Source organism: Heteronotia binoei, chromosome 10, assembly GCF_032191835.1.
Source record: "Heteronotia binoei isolate CCM8104 ecotype False Entrance Well chromosome 10, APGP_CSIRO_Hbin_v1, whole genome shotgun sequence".
Lineage (NCBI taxonomy): Eukaryota > Metazoa > Chordata > Lepidosauria > Squamata > Gekkonidae > Heteronotia > Heteronotia binoei.
In genome coordinates, this window is record NC_083232.1 from 81451205 (window position 1) to 81473981 (window position 22777).

Genomic DNA, 22777 nt, shown 5'->3' on the forward strand with positions numbered 1-22777 from the left:
CTAAGGTGGAATATACCTGGTTACTATGATGCATGCCCTTTTTAAAGGAGATGATGGTTAGACTTTAAGAGTGGGAATCATTTTGCTTTTTCATTCCATTGGAATTGCCTGCATTGGTGGGGGGCTGAGCAGCAAATTCAAGCATCTGGAACACAAAAACTGCTTATGTGGTTGTAACCACACTTTCTGAAGCTTTGCTGGAGGAATCCCTCCTCTTGGGTTATCATCAATGGATTATTTTCTTCCTTAGAAATAAGGCTTACCCTGTCCTGTGCAAACATAATGCCGCTTATCTTCTAACCATGGTTTGTTTGCATACACCCCCCCCCTTGCAGTTAAATGTATATGTCACAGCCATTGATCTCTTGTGCCACTTAATGGCACTGACCACCCCCCCCCCCATTCATTGGAACGGTTTTCTTTTGAGAATATCAAGAAAACTTTTGTTCTCATGCCTATCTGGAAACTGTGGAAGACCAAGTTGTTTAGGAGAGCATTTGAAGGTGGTTAGTCCCTTTTTTCTTCCTCTGTTTCTCTGTTGTTAGGTGACTTTTCTTTGGTTTTTTCATGTTGTTGTGAGCTGCTTTAGGAGAAAAGCAGAACAGAAATCTTTTAAATAAATAGTACGAATTTTCATCTTTCTGTTGCTTTTCCAGAGCCAATTGTGGCACATCTTAACATGTGCATCAGTGTTCATGTTAAGCATGGGTAGAATCAAAGGAAAGTTTGTAACAGAAGGGTAAAACCATGGTGTTGCACTCTGACTAACCACAGAGACTGTTAACATTGGTGGACATGCGTGGAATCCCAAACTCACCGAATGAAGGTTCTATGGATTGGATGGGAGCCAATGATGTGTAGTGGTTAGAGCATTAGACTACGATCCAAGAGACCCAGGTTCAAATTCCACTCTGCTGTGAAGCCTGGTGGATGATCTTGGACCAGTCATCTCTTGTTAACCTAATCTACGTCACAGGGCTACCTTCAGAATGCAGCGGATCAATTAAGATATAGCCAGTGAGAATCCAGAGGATCCTGAATGCATAAAGACCAAACAGCATTCTCCAATGGGAATTCTCAAACCGGACATTCTCTTGTAAACAGAACATACCAAAGATATTATACCATTAGGTTTAATTGTTTTCATTATTAAGACAAACATACAGGCGAGCAATTCTGAACTATGCAGCAGTGATACATCATCTGATGATACATTGATTTCTCTTCTGCCTTTTTATTGCTAGGGATCCATAGAAGAAATATCGATGTTCTGGATGATTTAAAGATTCTCCATGTCCCCAGCCAGAATTAAACGGATACAGGCATTAACAATGAAGCATTACTCCTCTATGCCAAGTTAAGACAGACAGACAAACACACACACACAGAGGAAGAGAGATTGATGGTATGCCAGGGGCTCTCATTTCTTCATCTCCTGGATGGCGCTGCCCGGACCTCGGTGCTTAGCGCTGCAGATGTTACAGAACTTCACTGAAGAGATCTGGAAATTAAGCAGAACAGAATGAGTTCTGTGAAGTCTGTTACGAAGTTGGCAGCCGACATGCGCCAAACAGAACTGGGGAATCATGAATTTTTAAAAGCTGGAGATGAGAAAAAAAGTCTTGCCCAGCAAATAATAATTGGATTACAGCAGAATGTTATTAACAAAAGTTACAGCCATGTTGTTAAGTAGAAATTGAGGGTCAAGGAAGAAACTTCGACCAGAAGAACAGCAGTGTGCTCTCATTGCTGGTCACTGAGGGGCGGAGATACTTGTACATGAACATGCTGGTATGTACTATGCCAGAGATCCAAGGAGTTACCTTAGCAGTGCCCAGAATTGGGTTGTTTTTTTTTGGGGGGGGGGGGGCGGGGGAAGAAATGGTAACCAATGTAAAAAATTAATGCCAGTAGCTCACAAAGTAGAATTTTTGATCACAAGATTCCACAACTTAGAGGGAGCATTGGTTGTGGCTCAGCCCTGTTCCACTACCAGAATTCGGCCCCGCCCTGGCCGCGCCGCAAAGCAGCTGCATGCCGCGGGGCCGGCGTTTGTATCCTCGAAGGATGCAGAGGCCGTTTCCCGGGCATCCGGGTCGTTTTGTGTTGGGCGGGGGTGAGGCTATAAATAGCCTCACCCCTACCGCTCTCCACACAGTCTCGTGGAGCTTTTTGGCGCGGTTGCAGGCACGCCTGGTTGCCTGTGATTGCGTGGGCGGTAGCGTCGGGGCTCAGGGAAGCTTGCCTGTGTTGGGACGCGACCGCCTGTGTCTTCTAGCCCTAGCGGGGGCCGTGAGCCATGCGTGAGGCTGCGCGGGGCCTTTCAGGCCTCTGGTCGATCGGCAGCGGCGGTGGAGAAGCATCAAGAGGAGCGGCAGCCAGCTTGAGACCGATAGGGGCCTGGGAAGACGGTTTTCACTCCCAAGGGAGTGTTTGTGTGATGGCGGAGGGCCCGGGAGGCAGCTGTGGGGTCCTTGGGCGTGGTCAGGGAGTGTATTCGGGAGTCTGGTAGTAACAGGCTCCCCCCCCCCGCTCTGGCACCCCAGCCCACCCCCCCCGTCCCTACCAGTTTTTTGCCCTGCTGAGAGCAGCAGGCACGGTGGGCTGATTTTGTCGCCTCAGGGCTCACTTGGGCTCATTTGTCGTTGTTTTAGGAGTGGCTTTAGTGTGTGGTTAGAGGGGTGTCTACCAAGGAAGTTGGGGTATTAATTCTTGGAGCTTAACCCCCCTTTCACCCCCCGTTTTCATTCTCCTCATTGTCAGTAAGGGATTGTGGGGCCAAAGCAATGGGTCCCAAGAAAGGGCAGGGCCCTTCAAAGGGCAAGCAGCCAGCCAAGAGGGCTAAATGGCCCACAAATCCGGATCTCCCTGGTGAGGAGCAGTTGGACAGCATAGTGATGAGACAGGCCATTTTGGACAGGGTTTGCGCAATGGAAAGGGACCAGGGGGCGTTTGGGTCACAGGCAGTTTGGCCGGGGCGGCACAGCGCCACGGGGCGGTCGGGGACCCTTGCGTTTGGAAGAGAATTGTTGTCCAGACTTTCTGCTTTATAGGAAGGTATGGGCTCTAGGTCATTGCCCGACTGCACCCAGGAGGACAACATGGCCAAGGAGGTGGTGCCGAATGATGAAGTCGGGGAGCAGGAAGACGTCGATGACTGACAGCAGGCGGTACAGCCTTTGGCAGTTGCTGTGACTCCGGCAATGGGAGAAGGTAAGACGGCACCGTCTCATCAGCAAGTTGCTTGGTCTCGGGGAGTATGGGGCCCAAGTGTATCACAGGGGCCCGGGGGGGGGGGGGGTCGGGGCATGCCGGGCTTTCTCATCTATGCAGGAGTAATCGCTAGGGCGCAGCCAAGTAGGGCAGCGCCTTTATTTCAGTATTGCGACATCATATATAGGGGCTATACTGACTTTTCGGGTACGGCATGGCTACAGTATGAGACTTTTCGAATGAGGGCAGCGATTAACCCAATGTTGCCTTGGGACCAAATTAACCAGCAGCTGTGGTTGCAGCTGATGGCCCCAGCTAAGCCCAATTTGGGAGACAGGGCGGATATCGGGCATTTAGTGCACAAGCAAGCAGGTACCTCAACAGTCCGCTTTACGGCGGGTCAGCCGGTTCAACCCCGGATGTTATGTTGGGAATACACGTCGCAGGGAGCTTGTTCCTGAAAAATATGCAAATTTAGACACGAATGCCCATTGTGCGGTGGCCCCCATGCGTTTTCAGCATGCAGCAAAGCCAAGCAAAAAGGGGGAGGCCTAAGCGCCCCGGGAGTGGGGGCAATTTGCAATTTGCTGGTAAAGGGGCCCAGCCCCATTCGGCTGAGGGTTCTTGAGCGATTCCTTGCGAATTACCCCAGGGTCGCGGACAGCACTTATTTGTTGGAAGGATTTAAATCTAGTTTTCGGATCCCATTTATGGGGCCTAGGGCTCCCTCTTCGGCATCCAACCTGTGTTGTATTGTTGGTTTGGAGCACGTGGTTAGGGATAAAATAGCAAGGGAATGTGCAGAGGGGCGAGTTATAGGTCCTTTTAAGGCCCCTCCTGTTTGAGGGTCTCCCCATTGGGAGTGGTTCCAAAAAAGGCAGTGGGGGAATACAGATTGATCCACCATTTGTCGTCTCCCAGTGGGGGTTCGCTGAATGACGGAATTTTGGATCACCTTTGTTCGGTCCGATATACGTCGTTCAACCAGGCGGTCAAGGTGATTTGGGGGGTGTGGGTCAGGTGCAGAAATGGCGAAATGCAACATCAAGTCTGCATTTCGGCTGTTACCAGTGCACCCCGCGGATTTTGAGCTTTTAGGTTTCCAGTTCGAGGAGAATTTTTATTTGGATTGCGCATTACCGATGGGATGCTTGGTTTCCTGTGTGGCCTTCGAGCAATTTAGCTCAGTTTTGGAATGGCTGCTAAAGCACAGGTCGGGCCGCGACGAGATTGTTCATGACTCCTTGTTCGTGGGCGCGGCAGGTTCTGGGTATTGTGCTACGCTGCTGGATCTGTTTATCGAGCTGACGGGCGAGCTGGGGATTCCTTTGTCCCATGAGAAGACAGAGGGCCCAGCGACTCGAATTACATTTTTAGGTATCGAGCTGGACACTGTCTGGCAAGCTTCTCGGCTGCCAGATGAGAAGGTTCAGCAGCTTAGGGCTAGGCTAGCAGCCTTAAAGGCGAAACGGAAGGTTTCACTTCTGGAGTTGCAACAACTCGTGGGGCATCTCAACTTTGCCTGTAGAGTAGTCGCCCCAGGCAGGGCTTTTCTTCGGCACCTTTGTGATGCCATGGGGACCCTGCGCCTACTCCACCACAGAGCACGCATAACAAAGTATGTGCAGCAATCAGGAAGTGTGGGAAAACTTCTTGGAGGCATTTAATGGGGTTTCTTTTTGGCAAGAGGAGATTAAGGTCGAAGCTGACCTTCAAATTTCCTCGGACGCCGCTGGGTCTTCCGGTTTCGGCATCTTATTTAGGAGACAGTGGTGCACGGAGCAATGGCCACAGGACTGGCTCGTCAGTGGAATTTGTAAAAATTTGACGGTTTTGGAATTTTTTCTGATCCTGGTGGCAGTCTGTATATGGGGAGAGCAATTAGCCAACCAGGTCGTACATTTTTGGTGTGACAACTTGTCAGTTGTACACGTGATTAATTCTTTGTCTTCCAAGTCTAAACCAGTCATGGAACTGGTTAGGGTTTTTATCTTGCGTTGCCTCCGTTTAAATATGTTGTTCGTAGCTAAACATGTGCCCGGGGTTAATTGTGGGGTGGCGGACGCCCTGTCTTGCCGACAGATGGAGTGCTTTCGTCAGTTGGCCCTGGAGGCTGATCCTCACCTGTTCCGGATGCCTCCCGACCTGTGGCAGCTTGGCAGGCAGAAGCCAGTAGGGCTATTCTCTTAGCTTTGGCCCCGAGTACCTGGAGGGCTTATGATCGTGCCGCTTCCCAGTTCAAGGTATTTAGGAATTCTGCGGGGCTGGGTGATATTGGGCCCATCCGGGTCGCACATTTGATGCAATTTTGCGTTCAGCAAAAGACTAAGGGGATGGCAGTTAAATCTCTTCGAGGGCAGTTGGCTGCTTTGGCATTCATCAGCAAGGCGCAAGGTTATCCAGCCACCGGGGAGAACTTCAGGATAAAAAAGATGATGAAGGGTTGGTCCAGAAAGCGTGGGGCGAGGGCGGATGTCAGGCAGCCTATCTCGCCTTCTATACTCAGAGGTCGGGGCAGGATTTGGCCCGATGTTTGTAGTTCTGAGTATGAGGCCGTTCTGTTTCATGCAGCGGCACTCACAGTATTTTTTGGCGCCCTACGGGTGGGCGAGTTAGTGCAGTCGTCAGGCAGAGACCAGTCTGACAGGGCTTTACAGAGGGGTGACGTCACATTTAAGGACTAGCACGCTTGCTGCGAGTACGCCGATCCAAAACGGACCAGTGGCAGAAGGGCACTACAATTAAGCAGGGCCTGTCAAGAGCCGGGTCTGTGTCCAGTACAGGCCTTGCAAGTATTTGTGAAAGTTCGCGGGAACGCTCTGGGGCTGTTTTTCTGCCATGTTGGGGGGCCCCCCTTACGAAGTACCAATTCTGGACAGTGACCGCACGAGCACTGGGTAAACTGGGATTGGATGGGTTTAAGTTTGGGACCCATTCCTTCCGGATTGGGGCTGCACCGACTGCCACCGTTTATGGGATATCTGGGACCGGCTATCCAACGTATCGGAAGATGGAGATCGGCGTCTTACAGGACCTACGTGCGTCCATTGTTGTGTCCCTAGGGACTTGTTGTTGTTGATGTTCAGTTATTTGACTGTGTTTTTTAATCCAGGTGCTGTGGCTCGTCATGGGAGGCTGCGGATCATCATATGCGGGCACAGCATGATTTTTTGGGCCGCCCACTTTGCCAGAAGATTGTTGGTCGGCTCTCAGTTGAGGCTGAGCGAGTGGGCTATGGTGGAGTGGCTTGGGCAATGGGGGCTCAGATGGGATGGGCTGATGCCGTTGCTATTTTGTGGAAGAGCCTGTCCCCCGCCTCATATATTGTTCATCCACCTTGGTGGGAATGACCTGGGCCTGGTGAAGGGGAAGGCTTTGTCTTTGCAGGCGATTTCGGATCTGTGGGCCATCGTGCAGTGGTGGCCCGGGGTTCAGATCATTTGGTCTGACATTCTGCCTCGGAGAGTCTGGCATGCCGCTTGGGATCCGGCTGGGATCGAGCGGGCCAGAAGAAAAGCTAATAGGGCCCAGCGGTTGGCCTTGGAAGGTGGTCTGGGTACTTTCCTTCCCCACCCTGGAATCAGGGTGGATATGTTAGATTTTTATCGGCCAGATGGGGTTCATCTGTCCGATGTGGGGAATTGGGCCTTCCTGAATGATTTGCGGCAAGATCTTCAGGAGGCTCTGGGCCTCTCAGGGGTCGCGAATGCCTAAGCAGAGGCTTGGCATTGGCGGTGGCGGAATGAGTAAGGGATTTAGACCTTGCCGGTGAGCACCCAGGCCTATGCACCTTTGGTGCAGACCATACGTAGAAAAGGCAGATGGGCTCGTGGAGTTTTTGGCCCACTGCTCGTGGGCGCAGTCTCGTGGAGCTTTTGGCCCACCCACCCTGCGGTAGTACAGGTTTTTACCGGCCACCTTATTAGGGGCCAGGTAGGAATTTTTTTGCTTTCACCTGATTGGCCGTTGGTGGGGGTGTTTTTCACCTACCTTGTACTGCTAGTAGTGGTGTGGTTTTAGGATGTAGGTAATTGGTCACTTGGCGGAATGAGCAAAAGGTTTAGACCTTGCCAGTGAGCACCCAGGCCTATGCACCTTTGGTGCACACCATCCGTAGGAAAGGCAGATGGGCTTCACGGCTCAATGTCATGGAATACTGATCGGATTTCATGCATCCCCTTGGTCGCCTCCTTCTGGTGATCGGGGCGGGGTTAAGGGGAGGGCATGTGTGGTCGGTCGGCCCGGTTCTAGCCACAGTAGTTGGCTAGGGCTGGGGGCAGGGTGGCTCACCCGTTGTTGGACTTCACGGGCTCAGGAGCGACCCCAGGGCTTGTCCAAGTAATGTTTACCTTTCCATGTTTTGTTAGTTAATAAAGTGGCCCGTTTTCCCCAATATTCTTGTCTGCCTCTTTATTCTGAATGGGGGTGCAAACTGCTTCCTTCAGCTAGGTCTATCACAGATTATAGCTGAGTCCATCACAGATTATAAAATTCTCAACCTACGTATGAGGGTGTCTCATTGAGACCACACCAGTCAAGACAGCAGGCAGCAAAAACTAACAATAATGTTGCCCTTTCAGAGGCTGCAATGCTTACTTTTCATGCAGGTCAGGTTCCATGCTTCTCTTTGAGTTTACCTTTTTGCTTCAGTTCAATGCAAACCACAGGATTTCTGGATAATGACAACCGCTTTTCAAACTTGTGGAGTTGAAAGGTAAGGGGGTTATTTCGGATGTGTTTATGGCACTTGCTCTAAGCACCTCCTGAGATCCCGTTAAGAACAATTACTATAATTACTTTATAATCCTCAGTAAACAGATCTCCTTCTCAGTGGATGGCAAAAAACCCCCAAAATGACACCTGGATTTGCACTTTTGTCTTTGACGAAGGTAATTTCAGGAATGTGGAGAGATTAATTTGGGCCCTTACTGTGTTAGGTTCAGGAATGCACTCTTTGTGGAACATGTGCCTGCAGTGAAACACGGTGACTTGGAAGGCTTCAGATGCATCTGGCAAAGGAGTAGAGGGAGCGAAAAATACAGGACATTAGAAAAATACATGAGGGAAGGCTATAACCACATCAATGTATGGCCCCTTGTTAGATATCTATCTATGAAGATATTCTCAGATTTACAGACAGGAGCATTTCACAAGTCACACTAACGTGTGTGTGTGTGTGCAGAATGAACAATCCAGGGAAGCAGCTTCCTTGTGTTGGTCTCACATTGTCCTACACTGCCAGCACTAAGCTTTAATGCTTCTGTGCTCTTTAAAACACACACAATGCACTGCATTTTTCACTGAGGAAGACACAATGAGTGTTGATGGTTAAAAAAAGGAGAAAAAGAAGTGACCCAACCAATGATGAGCACCGAGAACCACATTTGTACTCTTTAAAAGGGGGTTATCATCGCAATTCCCCTCTGAGCTAGTAACTTGCCCAAGGTTACTGACTTAGCTGTATATGTCACGGATTTCAGCCCAATCACTGGCTCTAATGAGTATCCATTAAATAACACCATCAGCTACATTTACATTATTTCATGGATTAGAGCTCACATCTCATTTCATTTCCTGCATCTCATGAAGTAGAATCTGCTTCTCAAAAACATATGCTACCAGCGATCTATGCTGCAAGCCGCATCAAGGCTCTTGTTTTGTACACCATCCAAGAAAACATTTGAATAGGTAATTAGAGAGCTTTCCTACAAAGATTAAAGGACTGCCATTTACTGACCAGCACAGATCAAAATAATGTGCTGGCATTATTATTTTATATGAAATTATCAGTGTCCATTATGGAGGACAAGATGATAGATCGCTGACTTAATGAGTCTAAATCTAAAATTTGTCATAAGGGAAACAACAAAGGGAAGTAGGGACAGGGATATAATCAAGGGGAGGCTGGCGTGCTCATGCCAAGCACATAATGTAATGAGTAACAGAAGTACATTTGTGCCATCAAGTTGAAGCCAACTTATGACACTAGCAAGGAGTGTTCGAGGCAAGGGAGAAGCAGAGGTGGTGCCATGGCCTTCCTCTGAAGAATAGTACACAGTCCAGTAGCACCTTTAAGACTAACAAATTGTAAGGTAGCGTAAGCTTTCGAGAAACACAACTCTCTTCATCAGATGCATGGAGGGTATGTAGAAACTGGCCAGAGATATACAGGGGAGGGGATGCAGGAAGTGAGTGCCAAGTAAATGCAAAGCAGTCGCAAAAGTCATGAAAAAGGTAGAATGAGCAATCCAGGCTGGGTGTCTGCAGAGTTGTCCTTGATGCTCTCCCATCCAAGTACTGACCCTGCTGAGCTTCCGAGATCTGATCAAACTATGCCATGCCACTTTTGTCCCTGAATGCAATAAAGCTAGGGAGATTATCAGCTCAGTTCACATAAACACATGAAACTGTTTATATGCTAGGTCCAGCTCTTGGTGTATCAAGGTCAGCAGCACTGTCCCCTCTGACTGGCAGCAGTTCCCCAGGGTCACAGGAACGGAAAGAGTATTTCACATCACTTACCCAATCCTTTCGTTACTGGAGATGCCAGAAAGCGAACCTGGGATTTCAGGTGCTCTGCCAACGTAAAGGCCATCTGTCAGGAAAACGCCAAATATAATAAAGAAAATTGCTCACTTGTCTAGCTGGTCCAAAGCATTCATGGTGTCTCTCATGAGCTGTTGGTTCTTCACAATAAGTATAGGAACAGTTAGGAACAGAAAACTGTTTGACAGGCTACTTGGCTTGTGACCAATGTTCCCTCTAAGCTCCCCAGTGTTGTAAGCAGAAATTCTGTCTCATGAGCGAAAAAAGCTAGTAGCATTAAAGTTGTGAGCGAGTCTACATTTGACTATCATATAAATTAGTTTTTTTAGATTACTTCCATAACCTTGAAAAAATTCAGAATTCTTTTAAATTATATTTAAACTATAGTTTAAGAATAATTTAAACATTTTAAGAGAAAACAGAATCAAGTCACTATCACCTATCCTTTGGAGAACAGGTCTATCCACCCCTTTCCACAATATTGGTAACCTGCCTTCTAGGGAACAGGTCTACCTCCCCAATCCAATATATTGATATTGGTAGACCTGGCCTCAGACTGTCACCTATGCTGAGCCTTAGAAAATAGCAACTTGGGTGTGGGTGGGTGTGTGGAGTCTTGCAGTCTACTTTGGGATTTTTTTAGTTAACTATGACAACCAGCATTACAGGTCAAGTATAACAGAGAAGGAACAGTAGAAGAGAGCAAGAGTCCAGCAGCACCTTAAAGCATAGACGTAAACTACATGGGGGGCTCTGGGGCTTGAGCCCCCTCCAGGCAACCAACACAGGACTTGGGAGCTTCCAATTTAAATTTTCAAGGAGGAGAGATTATTATCTTCAAAGACGTGAATGGGGTGGTAGAGTCCATATGTGATTTTCCCTCTGGGCTGCAAAGAAGTTAGTGGTGTTAATGACTTTACAACCTCAGCTTCTTAGAAATGCTAATTGAGCTAAAACAGAATAAAACTTTGTCTTAAAGGTGTTACTGGACTCAAACTTTTGTTCAACTAGTTAATGATTGGGGGGAGAAATAACACTGTATTGCTATATTGCATACATATTGCTATAGTATTTGGAGATTCTTTGGGAGATAGATATTTTGTGTCTTCTTCAAGCCTGTGATTGTTTACATTCATTTAAGTGGATGCTGAACCAGTGTCAAGCATGTCTAATTCTGATCTATAATCGATGGGTTTAGAGTCCTATTAAAGGATGGGTCTGGGAACTGTCAAAGGAAGCGCAGGCCTTAGCGTCTGTTATTCTTACTTATTTATTGCCTTGATGTATAGCTGTTAGTTTGATGTAGTCGGAAGGGAACCAAATAATCAGTGCCTTGAAATTTTATTACAACAAGTGCAAAACGACAAAGAAATAGAAGGATTAAAAATTAAAGGATTCTCTTATAAATATAAAGCTTTTGCAGATGACATTGTGTTTATTATAGAAAATCCGATTCAAGTAACACTGTTGCTCTTAACCAAGATAAAAGAATATGGAGAGATTGCAGGACTATATATAAATGCAGAGAAGTCGATGTTTTTATATAAAAATATGCAACCAAATAGACAGAATGAATTGCAGGCACTGATGAGGTGTAAAGTTACTTCTAAAGTAAAATATCTTGGCGTAGAAATAACTATGAAGAACATAGATTTATTTAAAAATAACTATGAAAAGCTTTGGTGCAAGATGGACAAAGATTTGATAAAATGGAACAGACTTAATTTGTCTTTATTGGGCAGAATTGCTGCAGTTAAGATGAATATTTTGCCAAGAATAATGTATCTGTTTCAAACTATCCCAATTGTGAAAGATAGCAAACAATTCAATAAGTGGCAAAAGAAGCTCTCTGACTTTGTATGGGCCGGGAAGAAACCAAGAATTAAGATGAAAATTTTAACAGATGCAAAAGAAAGAGGAGGCTTTCAGCTCCCGGACTTAAGATTGTATCATGATGCTGTTTGTTTGACGTGGATCAAGGATTGGATAATGCTGTTGGATAAAAAACCTTTAAGGTTGGAAGCTCATGGGAATAAATTCGGCTGGCACGCATATTTGTATTATGGGAAACACAAGATGGATGGGTTTTTTTCTCATCACTATATCAGAAACACTTTATTAAATACTTGGATAAAATATAAGAAATATGGTGATGAGAGGAAGCTGCTTTGGATAGTGCCAGCAGAATAAAAATAACAGCTGAATCTGAGGAAGAAAGAGTGATGTCATACAATCAACTGTTAAAGATTCAAGGTGGGAAAGTTGAATTAAAGTCAGCAGAAGAGCTAAATAATAAATATGACTGGTTCCAAATGCAACAGATAAAAAGTCTGATGGAAAATGATATGAAATCTGATGGAATTAGACGTGAGCAAACAGAATTGGAAATGGTTTTGTTTGGAGACAATGAAAAATTAATATCAAAAGTATATAAACTATTATTGAAATGGTCTACAGAAGAGGAAGTAGTAAAATCTCAAATGGTTAAATGGGCAATCAATATAAACAGAGAAATCCAAATGGATACTTGGGAGCACCTTTGGAAGAACTCGATGAAGATATCAACATGTCAGAATATCAAGGAGAACTGTTTTAAAATGATGTATAGGTGGTATATGACTCCAAAGAAACTAGCAAAGATGAGTAAAAAGATATCAGACAGATGTTGGAAATGTAAGCACCATGAAGGTTCTTTCTTTCATATGTGGTGGACCCGTGAAAAAGCAAAAAACTTTTGGCGGATGATACAACAAGAAATTTCTAAAATTTTGGGCTATGACTTCAAGAAAGTGGCAGAGACCTTTCTGCTAGGATTACAAATAGAAAAATTTCCAAAAGAAGATAGGACTTTAATTTGGTATCTGCTCTCAGCTGCTAGGACATTGTATGCGCAGCTGTGGAAACAAGAAAAAATACCAGAGAAATGGGACTGGATTGTGAAAGTTTTATCGTGGAGCGAGATGGATAAATTAACAAGAACTTTGAGAGACTATGATCTGGAAGTGTTTAAAAAGGAGTGGAAGAAATTTAAAAAATATATAGAGTTAGAATGGAACGTAAAAAGACATTGGACAATCTTTTAATATGAATGAGAAGAAAAAGACAGTGTGTTTTGATGGGTTTGGGATACCTTTATATTTGGATTTAAATATATAACTTCGGGGTAAGTCTTATATCGGAGGGAGGGGGGATTGAAAATATCATATGGGTTAGGGATAGAAAAGATATAACTAAACATCGTAACCGTAGGTTATTAATGAATTGTTAAAATACAACATTGGAGGGAGGGGGGATTGAAATATCATACGGATTAATATTGAGATAATTAAGAAATAACTAAGTTGTATAACCATATGATATCAATAAATTGTTAAAACACAAATAATCAGTGCCTTCTCAGGGAATTTCTAAAAGTAGTACTAGCCATCTGCGCTGGACAAGGTCAACGCTCAGATAACGCCCTGGGAATGTGAATAGTTTTGACACTGTATGTGTGAATGCTCCCATCCTATCCCCCCTCCCTTGGAATTCTTTTGAAGTAGTCCCTAAAAGTATTGTATCTATGTAACCATTTCATTCTTCTCAAGAAATGGCTCCGGCCAAAGTATCGGTCTATCAATAAACTAGTCTTTGTTTTAACTTCGACTCGTCATTGAACCTGCATGCTTGACATTTTGAGAAGAATCCTTTTTAAAGGAGTTTAACCATCCTGGCAACCTTGTAACCTGATGGCCGAAAGGATTCCAGGAGGCAGTGAATTCCCAGAGCCCAGAGAGGGGGCATCGACATCGGCCCCTCCGTGCCATGTTGTGGATGCGAGGAGAGCTCTGAGTTCGCCTCTCCACATCCAACAACTACTGGTCACTCCCCGACAGTGGCAACCGCGGACCTCGACAACCACCATGGACGAGGCCCCGGCTTGTCAAGAGGCCATCCTCACCAGGCATATGCGGAAGGTGAAGATGACAAAAGGAAGGAGGTGGCAACCCGGGGAATCCAGGAAAACCAGGACCAGGAGAACCGGAGGAGATCGACAGCATCCGCGTCATTCCCCTGCCAATTCCCAACACGTCACGAGACAAGGAGGATGGGGACGCCCCAGGTGGAGGGGACCCCAGCACTCGGGCTCCAAAAGAGGAGGAGGATGAGATCGCCTGGGAATTCCGAGCGATGGTCCGGAAAGAAGTGGAGGACGTGGTGAAATGTCTGCGCGGTGAGATGCAGGTGATGACTAGCCGAATGGCGGGGGAGTTCAACAAGCAGCTAAATCGAGCCTTAGGCGTACCGGGTCAAGGAGGACGCTACAACTCCCTCTGGACAGACCTTCCGCTGCTCCGCCGATCCCGCCTCCCGCCTCGGCTCTGGTCCCACCCCCAATACCCCGGGGGCCCCCAATACTCTCTTTGCGACCCCATGGACAAAGTCACGCCAGCCTTCCTGTCTTCCACCATCCTCCGAAGTCTGATGTTCGTTACATCAGTAACGCTGTCCAGCCATCTCATCTCTTGCCATCCCCTTCTTTTGCCTTCTGCCTTTCCCAGCATCAGGATCTTCTCCAGTGAGTTCTCCCTTCTCATTTGGTGGCCAAAGTATTTGAGCTTCAGCATCTGACCTTCCAGGGAACAGTCTGAGTTTATTTCCCTTAGAACTGACTGATTTTATCTTCTTGCAGTCCAAGGAACACAAAAGTGCGTCATACATACCATCCACAAGGACCCCTCTCTTTTGTGTGCGGTGCAGCTTTTTCCACAAGGACAGTGAGTCAGCCACAAGGATCTTTTTGCGTCCCTCCCAAAGCAATATGGAAGACAAAGATCATAATTCTTTCTCAATATTTCACCTGGCTTCTGTTTCCAATCAATACCGAAGTCCAAACTGCAGTTTGTTAGATTTTGTACAATGCAGGACTTACCAGCTGTCCTATCAGTTGCTTTGCTGGTCTCCCATAATGTTGTCACAGTAATTTCCTTGCATTGTTGGCACTGAAATATTCCATAAAGTCTTTCTTACATTTTTTATTGCTTCATTTTGCATTAACAATGTTTTATTTTGTTTCCATCTTCTTTCTGTCTTGTTTCCATTCTTCCAGATTAACTCTATTGGCCTGTGAGCTGCAAAATTTTAGGGCAAATCTCTGCTCTTCCAACTGTTGTCATTGAAATTTTAGATATGTCACATGTATCTATTATTGTGTAGATTAGTGCCTATCAGAAAAACATGTAAAATCTCTTTCTTCTAGGTGGAATGTTCTCCACACAACTTCCAGTTGTAAGATTAATATATATATGAATTCAGATATATATATCTGAATACATTTTTGGTAGTTTCCGCCCAATACCTTTAGATCTGTCTTTTTAAGGGTCTATCTAACATCCCATTCATATCTGCAAAGATTAAGATCTCACCCTCTTGAAAGTCTGTTTGATAAAAATGTTCAAAGGATGTGTTTTTAGTATTATTTGGGGGTATATGTTGACCCCAGTCTTCATACTTGGCCTTCTGATAATCTATTCTTCAAAATCAGTTTCCGTTTTAATTCTTTAATTCATCAACGACTTCCAAACCTTGATTACTAATATAAATTGCTACACGGTTATTCTTCATTTGTACTAATGCAAAATATAGTTTACTCCCATTTTCTGTAGTTTCAATATAGGGTGGGGTTTTTTTTGAAGGTTTTCTGTTGGTTTCTGTTTTGATCCTTTAATTCATCATCACTTCCAAACCTTGATTATTAATGTAAATTGTTACATGGTTTTTCTTCGTTTGTGCTGATGCAAAATATAGTTTACTCCCATCTTCTACAGTTTAATATCTGGGTTTTTTGGGGAAGATTTTTGGTTGGTTTCTGTTTTGAACCTTTAATTCATTAGCATTAGTACACCTTTATTGGCATAACCAAAAGAGATATACAGAGATTTATCAACCAAACAACAATTCAGTATACCTGTTCAAAGCATAAAAGGCTAAAATATGATTAAGAATTACAATAAAACCTGCTTAGAATACTTTTTGACAATTTCAGCCAATTGACAATTTGGCAACAGCTCTTGTGATATCAGTTATGTTGTCATTTAGTAGGAAACGGCAATCAATTCTATTTTCTTGACTATAAGATGGTAAGGAAAGACTATCAAACAGAACCTTCTAGAGATTAGTATATAATTGGCAGTTCAATAAAATATTCTGGATAGAATCAGGAGAGCTTTATCCACATAGACAATGTCTCTCACTATAATGGACTTGAAGAAATCTCCCATAGAGAACATTGGAAGGAAATATGTTCGTCCTAGCCAGCATAAAAGCTCTTTGATGTTGCGAGTTATCAAATTCAGATAAATATTTGGCCATTTTCCTGGCCATCTGATCAAGTCCAAGTGAGTCAGGAGAGCAAGTATAAGATTGGACAGGACACAATTTATGAGATTCTAGGTCTAAGAGTCTCTGTTTAATAAATCTAACATTTTAAGATTCATCAGATGAAAATAGATCAATTGCAATTCTCATGTGTTTGAGCTTCGACATGATTCCATCTAGCCAAGCACCATTATAAAAGTATCTTTTTAAGTAGATTAGCAGGCTAGCTGGTTCTAACAAAAAAAATTTCAGTCCATAAAGGAGTTAAACAAAGGTGTGCGTTAGCCCCACACCCTTTTAATCTTTTCTTAAATGATATGGGATTATGGTAATTTTGGATCATCACCACGGTTGCAATCCACCCCCAGGCTCATATAGTCAGATATACAGAGACTTGTCAACCAAACAACAATCCAATATATCTGTTCAAAGCATAGAAGACTAAAATAAGATTAAGTATCACAATAAAACCTGATTAGAATAATCTTTGACAATTTCAGCCAAGAATTTGGCAACAGCTCTTGTGATATCAGTTATGCTGTCATTTAGTAGGAAACGGCAATCAATCCTATTAGTGAGTTAGAAGGAGAAGCTTGGGGTGAGAATTTGGCATTTTTGGTTGGTTTTCGTTTTGATCCTTTAATTCATCAACAACTTCCAAACCTTGATTATTAATGTAAATTGCTACAAAGTTTTTCTTTGTTTGTGTTGATGCTGTATATACTTTACTCCCATCTGTAGCTTAATATAGATATATTTAAAGATTTTTTGTTAGTTCCAGATTTTCACAATCTAAACCCGTCTGATATTCTTTTCCCATCATAAAAGAGTGCAAAGGTGCCCTTGGCAAGAACTCAGAAAGGGCGGGGGCCCCCGCAGCATGAGTGGCATTTCCTTATGTAAAACAGGACCACAAACATGATCAGCACCACGGCCATGATCATCAAAAGGATCCTGAAAGGTTGGCTAAAGTGAGAGAGAAAGCAAGAAACAGAGCTTCTTCAATCTTTGGAAACATTATGATTTGTTTTGCTTGTCTACAATTATTTACTAATGACTTTAGGATTCTTTTCTAGGATTTTTTTTTCATACACTGTTTTTGCATGGGGAATCCACAGTTCTTATCCAGGGATTGTGAGGAATCTGAGCATCAACACATACACATTTCCATTCCAGAGCCAGCCTTCAGGTGGAATCTAGGGATCCCATGGAATTACAGCTCATCTCCAGACTAGAGAGATCAGTTGCTATCAAGAAAATGGATGCTTTGGAGGTGGACTCTGTGGTCGTACCCCACTGAGGTCCCTGTCCTCCTCAGGTTCCATCCCCAAATCTGCAGGAATTTTCCAACCTGGATCTGGCAAAAAACAAAACAAAACCCATCCCCTGCAGGTGGCCAGTGGGGACCTGGCAACTCTACAAAGCATGTCTGTTCTTTTCTGCATTCAAACCACAGCATGGGGTTACTTGGGGAAAACGTGTTTCCCCTCACACAGTGGTATTCCTTTTCTTCTTGACTTCCCCCTTTGGGAATGTGCTGCTCTCTCCAATGAGTTTTAAAAGGAGATTTCCATGATTGTCGTGTTCTGGATTGCCCTGGAGGTAAAACCTCCAAGGAAGTCCAGGACCACAGGCAACAGCAAACCATTTCCAAAAGTCTTTTGCCTTCACAACCCTACAGAGTCGGCATAAGTCAGCTACGACTTGATGGCACTTTCGACTACCACCACCACCAAGCACATTTTGCCACTGTAAACTCTTTGGTGAATGTTTGAAAACTCCCACTCATCTGGCCTCAAGTCAAGGCTGGAGACAGTTTGGATAGAATAAACAGAATTCATGTACCTGAACCAGGAGACGAAGTAAACAGAAGGGAACACCTATAAACAATTAGGGAAGGGAGAGAGGTGAATGTTTCGATGCAAGTCAAAGTCTGCCTGTTAATAACTATTAGGGTCGTATATTGTAACCCTTGCATCCAAATTTCAGCAAGTTGGTGAATATCAATAACAGTAGTTCAGATCCCAAATTCCAAGAATTACAAAACAGAATTAGGATTTCAGAAATCTGTTTGCAAAGGAGTCTGAGACCCATTTCCCACTAGCCTTACTCCACTCTCACACTCCTCTTCTCAGCAGGGGTTTCATCGGATTTCACACTATCTGCCCCGGTTTCACGCGGCAAACAGAAACCTCTAAAAACCAGTTTCTGTTTGCTGTGTGAAAAAGGCGAACCTGGTTGCAGCCCTGGGGCAGATAGTGTGAAATCCAATGGAACCCCTGCAGAGAAGAGGAGCATGAAAGTGGCATAGGGCTAGTGGGAAATTGGTCTGAGTTTTTTAATATATGTATTAGCATTTCCTTCATGGATATGTCCCTGGCATCTCCAACTAAAAAAGGTTCAGGCAAATAGGCATGAAAAACCTCAGCTTGAGACCCTGGAGAGCCGCTGCCAGTCTGAGTAGACAATACTGACTTTGATGGACCAAGGGTCTGATTCAGTAGAAGGAAGCTTCATATTTTCATGGATCCATTCATGGTCCATGTTGTCAAATGTAGCAATGGGACTGGCAATAATACAAAGTCATAAGCTGAAAGTTCAAAATGCTGGGAACGTCAGTGCATCAAAATGAATGGTTTGACATTGTCCTATTAAAATGTAACAATGCTATCTTCTGCATCTGACATCAGGTCTTGAGCAATACCCTGAGGATGATTTTGAGAAGAAACAGGACAGCCATGAAAGGCTAACAGCTAAGCTTGGGGTCACTTCCCCTCAAGGTGGTTCCATGAGTAACACTGCAGCCCTAAACAGTTAGCCCCTTCAAGGCTGTAACTTTTCTCTTTTCTCCCTGACGCTTCCGTCCAATTTCTGCAGTGACTTGGCCCTCCTCTTTCCCACAGCAAGCAAGATCCTCTGAAAACCAGTTTCTGCTTACTGCAGGAAAGAGGCAGGCCAAGTCGCAGCCACAGGGCAGCTTGTGTGAAATCAGACGGAAGCATCAGATGTGGGTGGGTGGGGTGAAAGAACTCCGATGCTGGAACAAGCCTAGTGGGGAATTGGTATAGCTGTTTCATGGCTAAGGCATATATAGAATCTGGAAAGTGTAAGAGCAATCCTAAACAGGTTTGCGCAACTGGGGTCTGTTATGTGATCTGGATCCAACCAGCTTTCCAGTGGTCAGAAAAGGGGGAAGTGCATGAATGCTGGGGAACTTTAGACATGCATGCTCCAAAGCCATATGAGATGGGAACCGCAGCAGGAAGGATCTGAGAATGAATGAGAGAGTTAAGTGGATCCAAAGCTGTCTACTCTCAGGAAAGTGGACTTATCAGACACCAACGTGGGCAGCAGGGGGAAAGTGTGCAAGCCGGCAAAGTGGTGGAGGGATCTAGCCAAGCAGGATTCCCCATCCTTGTGACTTCGCCTATGGGGGAGCTACTGTTGTTATCACTGTTGGTCCCTCCCTTGACCACCAAGTCAAGGGTGCTAGGACAGAGGTCATGGCCACCTAAGAAAGAGCATTGGAGGTCAGTGGGGAAAAAGGAGCAGGCATAGGAGGAACGGTTGCCCTCTCCTCGTTTCTCATAGTGTTGGAAGCCAAGCAGAGGAGGAGGAGTGGGAGCCACTCCTGCCCCAGTCTCTCGTTGGCTGCTTAGGCAGTGGTGCAGCAGGTTGGTGGGCATAAAGGAGGAAGACCAGGATTAACCCCCAACAACCCTTCCTCCACCGTATCAGCCAGTCACATTATCAGGCAAGGGCCTGACTGCTGGGTAAGTGAGCGGGGTGTGGAAGGGTGAGATTTCTCCCTCCCTGAGAGTCGTCTGGGTCCCCACTTGTAATTATTCTAAACGTTAATCTGTGTATGTTTCTCACACACAATCTGAGCTTTCACAATCCAATACAGGGAAGCAACATTGCTAGTACAACACACATTATTTATTTATTTATTACTTTGCATTTATATCCCGCCCTCTCCGCAAGCGGACTCAGGGCGGCTTACAGTATCATAAAAACAATCAATTCCATAAAACATATAAAACCATAATACATTTATCAGTTTAAAACTATTACGCTATCTCAATCCAGTCTGGCGGTATTGGGTTCTGACTATGACCATCAGCTTCTGTAGGATGTCCAGTGGCAGCCCATTTTCAGTCAACCAGAAAAGCCTGTCTAAACAGTTCGGTCTTACAGGCCCTGCGGAATGCCGACAAATCCCGCAGGGCCCTTATAGCTTCTGGGAGGGTGTTCCAGAGTTCTGGTGCTGCCACCGAGAAGGCCCTAGATCTTGTTGCGCATAGCCTGGCTTCTTTTGGGCCAGGGGCAGACAGCAGATTTTTTGTCCCTGATCGCAGTGCTCTCTGGGGGATATATGGGGAAAGGCGGTCCCGTAGATAGGCAGGTCCCTGACCATAAAGGGCTTTAAAGGTTAATACCAACACCTCGAAGCGAACTCGGAACACAACAGGCAACCAGTGCAGCTCTCTCAGCACTGGCCGAATGTGCTCCCGTCGCGGTAGCCCCATTAACAGCCGTGCCGCAGCGTTCTGCACTAGTTGTAGTCTCCGGGTTAGCGTCAGGGGTAGCCCCATGTAGAGAGCATTACAGTGATCTATTCTTGAGGTGACCGTAGCATGGATTACCGTCGCTAGGTCGCTGCGGTCCAGGTAAGGGGCCAGCTGCCGTGCTTGCCGAAGATGGAAAAAGGCAGATCTAACAGTGGCTGCCACCTGAGCCTCCATTGTAAGGGAGGACTCAAGGAGCACGCCTAAGCTCTTGACCTTGGGGACTGGTATTAGTGGCACCCCGTCAAGGGCTGGCAGCTGGATCTCTCTCCCCGGACCGCCCCGACCCAGGTAGAGAACCTCCGTCTTCATCGGATTCAATTTCAGCCGACTCAATCTGAGCCAGGAGGCCACAGCTTGTAATGCCAGGTCTAGATTTTCCAGGGTACAGTCAGACTGGCCACCCATCATTAGGTAGAGCTGGGTGTCATCCGCATATTGATGGCAACCCAGTCCATACCTCCTGACAATCTGGGCAAGGGGGCGCATATAGATATTAAATAACATCGGGGATAGGACCGCTCCCTGCGGCACCCCGCAACTAAGGGAGTGCCTCTGGGATGCTTCCTCCCCTATCACCACCCTTTGTCCCCGATCTTGGAGAAAGGAAGTCAGCCACTGCAAGGCAGATCCCTGTATCCCCACATCGGTAAGGCGGTCAGTCAGTAGCTGGTGGTCAACCGTGTCAAAAGCGGCTGACAGATCTAATAACAGCAGCACTGCAGAGCCGCCCTGATCCAGATGTCGCATAAGATCATCCATGAGGGCAACCAGAACTGTCTCCGTCCCGTGACCTGGCCGAAAGCCGGACTGGAATGGATCCAGTGCGGAAGTGTCCTCCAGGAATCCCTGCAGCTGAGTCGCCACCGCCCGCTCTATAACCTTACCCAGGAAGGGAAGGTTTGACACCGGCCGATAGTTCGCCAATGTGGCCGGGTCTGCTGATGGTTTTTTAAGAGGGGACGGACCACTGCCTCTTTAAGAGGTGTGGGAAAGATCCCTTCAATCAGGGACCTATTGATGATGTCCTGTAGTGGTTCACGTAGCCACGTTTGGCTAGCCTTTATAAGCCAAGACGGGCACGGATCTAACCTACAGGTCGTAGGGCGTACAGCTGCAAGGGTCCTGTCGACTTCCTCCAGACTGAGTGGACTGAAGGAATCCAGAATTGAACCAGAAGACGTGCTCGGTGCCCCAAGTTCATCTACTGTATTAATTATGGCGGGTAGGTCGTGTCGGAGTGACGAGACCTTATCTGCGAAATAGCTCGCAAAAGCCTCACAGCCTATTTCCAATTCTCTACTATTTTGTTTGCTCTGCGGCAATTCTGTTAATGACCGAATTATACTAAACAATTGTGCTGGGCGCGAGGTCGCAGATGCGATTCTGGATGCAAAGTGTTCCTTCTTTGCAGTCCGAATAGCCATCTCATAGGCCCTCATAAATGACCTATATGATGTTCTCGTAGCTTCGTCACGAGCGCGACGCCATTGTCTCTCTAGTCGTCTTAATCGTCGTTTCATCGATCGCAGCTCCGGGGTATACCACGGGGCGGATCGTGATCGAGGATGAAGAGGACGTCTGGGGGCGATTTCGTCGATGGCCTCGGAGAGCCGGTTGTTCCAGGTCTCCACCAGTCCATCCAACGAGTCGCCGGTAGGCCAAGGGTCCCGCATAGCCATCTGAAGCCGCAATGCGTCCATCTGACTACGCGGGCGAGCCAAAATCTGCTCACCGCCTAAACGGGACAGAGGTGGTATGTCCACACGGGCCTTCAGGACCTGGTGGTCAGACCATGGCACTGCCTCAGCAGATATCTGACCCATTGTTACTCCCGCCGCAAAGATCAGGTCTAGTGTGTGCCCAGCCTGGTGTGTGGGCGCTGTTACATATAGGGAAAGTCCCAGTGCTGCCATGGAAAGCACTAGGTCCGTCGCACGAGTGGAAGCTGCGTCCTCGGCATGGACATTGAAGTCACCCAGGACTATAAGTCGAGGATGCTCCAATGCCCAGCCTGTTACAGCCTCCATCAAGGACGGCAGGGCACTGGCTGGTGCGTTAGGCGGACGGTACACCAGCCAGATTGCCAGACT

General features: G+C 46.0%; 1 protein-coding gene and 1 long non-coding RNA gene across 2 annotated transcripts in view; both read right to left on the bottom strand.

Moving 5' to 3' along the window:
• LOC132577940 (probetacellulin-like) overlaps positions 1–22777 on the bottom strand; it is a 572782-nt gene that overhangs the window by 536148 nt on the left and 13857 nt on the right. The window lies entirely within an intron of this gene.
• Positions 1120–9772, bottom strand: LOC132578246 (uncharacterized). Its single transcript, XR_009555876.1, has 3 exons — positions 9736–9772; positions 8143–8222; positions 1120–1501 (listed from the first exon to the last, which is right to left on the bottom strand). It is a non-coding gene; the product is annotated as an uncharacterized LOC132578246 (long non-coding RNA).